Source organism: Chiloscyllium plagiosum, unplaced genomic scaffold (genome assembly GCF_037043375.1).
Source record: "Chiloscyllium plagiosum isolate Xiang-an unplaced genomic scaffold, Cpla_swu_hap1 HiC_scaffold_11, whole genome shotgun sequence".
NCBI lineage: Eukaryota > Metazoa > Chordata > Chondrichthyes > Orectolobiformes > Hemiscylliidae > Chiloscyllium > Chiloscyllium plagiosum.
This window is the reverse complement of record NW_028270149.1, coordinates 92,270,927-92,275,280: the sequence shown is the minus strand read 5'-3', so window position 1 is coordinate 92,275,280 and position 4,354 is coordinate 92,270,927.

The window sequence follows — 4,354 nt, the reverse complement described above, 5'->3', positions numbered from 1 at the left end:
TGAGGGGAAAAAGAAACTAGTACAGAATACAACACACCCTCTGATAACCCCTTCTCACGCCTCCAACACACCCCATCCACCTGGACACCCCGTGCTGGCCTCCTACCTGCCCTCGACCTCTTCATAGCCAACTGCTGCCGCGATATTAACCGCCACCTGAACTCCCCCACCCCTCTCACCCACTCCAACCTCTCACCCTCGGAACACGCAGCCCTCCACTCCCTCCGTTGCAACCCCAACCTCACTATCAAACCAGCAGACAAGGGAGGCGCGGTAGTAGTTTGGCACACCGACCTTTACACAGCTGAGGCCAAATGCCAGCTTGCAGATACCTCCTCCTACTGCCCCCTTGACCATGACCCCACGCCCCACCACCAAACCATCATCTCCCAGACCATCCATAACCTCATCACCTCAGGGGACCTCCCATCCACCGCCTCCAACCTCAGTCCCACAACCCCGCACCGCCCGTTTCTACCTCCTGCCCAAAATCCACAAACCTGACTGCCCCGACCGACCCATTGTCTCCGCCTGCTCCTGCCCCACCGGACTCATCTCTGCGTACCTCGACACGGTCCTGTCGCCCTTAGTCCAAGAACTCCCCACCTACGTTCGGGACACCACCTATGTCCTCCACCTCCTCCATGATTTTCGCTTCCCCAGTCCCCAAAGCCTTATCTTCACCATGGACATCCAGTCCCTGTACACCTCCATCCCCCATCACAAAGGACTCAAAGCCCTCCGCTTCTTCCGTTCCCGCCGTACCAACCAGTCCCCTTCCACTGACACCCTCCTTTGACTGACTGAACTGGTCATCACCCTAAACAACTTCTCTTTCCAATCCTCCCACTTCCTCCAAACAAAAGGAGTAACCATGGGCACCCGCATGGGCCCCAGCTATGCCTGCCTCTTCGTAGGATATGTGGAACAGTCCATCTTCCGCAACTACACTGGCCCCATCCCCCACCTTTTCCTTCGCTACATCGATGACTGTATCGGCGCTGCCTCGTGCTCCCACGAGGAGGTTGAACAGTTCATCCACTTCACCAACACCTTCCACCCCGAACTAAAGTTCACCTGGAGAGTCTCAGATTCCTCCCTCCCCTTCCTCGACCTTTCTATTTCTATCTCAGGCGACCGAATCAACACGGACATCTACTACAAACCGACCGACTCCCACAGCTACCTGGACTACACCTCCTCCCACCCTGCCCCCTGTAAAAACGCCATCCCATTCTCCCAATTCCTTCGTCTCCGCCGCATCTGCTCCCAGGGGGACCAGTTCCAAAAACATACAACCCAGATGGCCTCCTTCTTCAAGGACCGCAATTCCGCACCCCCCCCCCCCCCCCGCCCGGCGTGGTTGACGATGCCCTCCACTGCATCTCTTCCACTTCCCGCTCCTCCGCCCTTAAGCCCCGCCCCTCCAACCGCCACCAGGACAGAACCCCACTGGTCCTCACCTACCACCCCACCAATCTCCATGTACAGCGTATCATCCGCCGTCATTTCCGCCACCTTCAAACGGACCCCACCACCAAGGATATATGTCCCTTCCCTCCCCTATCAGCATTCCGTAAAGACCACTCCCTCCGTGACTCCCTCGTCAGATCCACACCCCCCCACCATCCCAACGTCCACTCCCGGCACCTTCCCCTGCAACCGCAAGAAATGCAAAACTGCGCCCACACCTCCCCAATCACCAACCTCCAACGCCCCAAAGGAAACTTTCATATCCGCCACAAATTCACCTGCACCTCCACACACATCATCTATTGCATCCTCTGCACCCGATGTGGCCTCCTCTATATTGGGGAGACAGGCCGCCTACTTGCGGAGTGTTTCAGAGAACACCTCTGGGACACCCGGACCAACCAACCCAACCACCCTGTGGCTCAACACTTCAACTCCCCCTCCCACTCCACCAAGGATATGCAGGTCTTTGGACTTCTCCATCGCCAGACCACAACAAAACGACGGTTGGAGGAAGAGCGCCTCATCTTCCGCCTAGGAACCCTCCAACCACAAGGGATGAACTCGGATTTCATCAGTTTCCTCATTTTCCCTCCCCCCACCTTGTCTCAGTCAAATCCATCGAACTCAGCACCGCCTTCCTAACCTGCAATCTTCTTCCTGACCTCTCCCCCCCTCCCCTATCACCCTCACCTTGACCTCTTTCCACCTATCGCATTTCCGACGCCCCTCCCCCAAGTCCCTCCTCCCTACCTTTTATCTTAGCCTGCTGGACACACTTTCCTCATTCCTGAAGAAGGGCCTATGCCCGAAACATTGATTCTCCTGTTCCCTGGATGCTGCCTGACCTGCTGCGCTTTTCCAGCAACACATTTTCAGCTCAGAATACAAAGACGGATAGCAAAAGTTTCTATAAAAATATAAAACGAAAAAACAGTGGCTAAAGTAAAGATTGGTCCTTTCGAGGATGAGAAGGGACATTTAGTTATGCAATGTGATGAAATGACCGAGGCATTGAATAGGTATTTTGTGTCAGTCATCACAGTGAAGGATGCTAATAACATGCCACTAAGTGGCAAAGAGAGAAATGCAGGTGAGGACCTGGAAACAAACATTATTACGGAAGAGGTAGTGTTAGATAAGCTAATGGACTGAGGATGAACAAGTCTCCTGGCCGTGAGGGAATGCATCTCAGGGTATGAAAGGAGATAGCGGGAGAAACAGCAAGTGCTGTAGTGGCAATTTTCAAATTCACTAGACTGCGTGGCAGTTCCAGCAGATTGGAAAACAGCTGGTGTGACACCACTGTTTAAAAAGAGAGTTGGATAAAAAATTGGGAATTATTGATTAGTTAGCTTAATTTCTGCAGTTGGGAAGATGTTTGAGTCTATTACCAAGGAAGACGTAGCAGGGCTTCTCGATAGAAATTGGACAGATGCAACGTAGGTTCATGAAGGTTCAAGCAGAGATGTTATGTTGCAGCTGTAAAAGGTGCTGGTGAGGCTATCCTTGGTGCATTGCGTGCACTTTTGGTCCCCTTACTTGAGAACCGATGTACTGGCACTAGGCGGAGTGGGGGGTGGGGGAGCGGCGGTGGAGAGGTGATTCACTACGTTGATTCCGGAGTTGAGGGGGCTGGCCTGTAAAGGGAGACTACGTAGATTAGGATTATTTTCTTTGGAATTTAGAAGAATGAGCGGGGAATCTTACTTTGAATGGAATAGATTAGGTAGAATTGGAAAGGATGCTTCCACTTGCGGGTGAAATTCTGACAGGAGGTCATAGCCTCAGGATTGGAGGGAGCAGATTTAGGACTGAGTTCCGAAGGACCTTCTTCACCCAGACGGATATTACTATTTGGAAAACTTTGCCCAGTGAAGAACTTGATGCTGGTACAACAAAGGTTTTTTATGGCTAAGAGCGATACTTCTTTTGAACAATAAATGAATAAGGGATAGAGTGAGAGGGCGAGTATGCGGATTTGAGTCTTTGGAAAGATCAGCAATGATGTAATTGAACGGCATAGCAGTCTTGAAGGGTCGGACAGCCTACTCCTGCTCGTGTTTTTAGGTTTTATGCATTTATGTGTCACAAAAGCAGCGATGCAGTGGGAAGACTCCATGGGGCGACTTGCGGGAGGTGTTGGGAGTGAAGGCAAAGTACAACAAGGTTTCCACTAGGGAATGATCCCTGTGGATGGTGGCTGAAAATGTGTTGCTGGAAAAGTGCAGCAGGTCAGGCAGCATCCAAGGGACAGGACAATCGGCGTTTCAGGCATAAGCACTTCTTCAGGGCTCCTGTTCGATTCTCCTGTTCCTTGGATGCTGCCTGACCTGCTGCGCTTTTCCAGCAACACATTTTCAGCTCTGATCTCCAGCATCTGCAGTCCTCACTTTCTCCCCTGTGGATGGTGGATAGGGACGGGAGAGGGATATATGTGTGATGATGACATCTCGCGAGAGGTGGTGGACATTTTTTAAAATTGATGATCACTTGAAGCACCACTGCGAATACATTTGCCAATCTTTATAGTTGCGCCATTGAGACCATTCTGTCTGGATGTATGACTACCAGGTATGGCACCTGTACCATTCAAGATCGGAGACACAGCGAGTGGTGAACTCGGCCCGGACAATCACAAAGGCCAACCTATTATATGTTTACATTTTCTTTATACATCGATGCTACTTAACACTGCGATCTGCTTGTATTGATCGCAAGACAAAGCTTTACACTGTGCCTCAGATCACGAGACAATAAATTCAATTCAATTCAATTGTGAAATGTTGACGAGATGGATTTTTGGAGCATCTTGTGGTGGAGCCAAGTAGGGAACAGGCAATACTGGATTTAGAGTTGTGCAATGAGGCAGACGTGACAA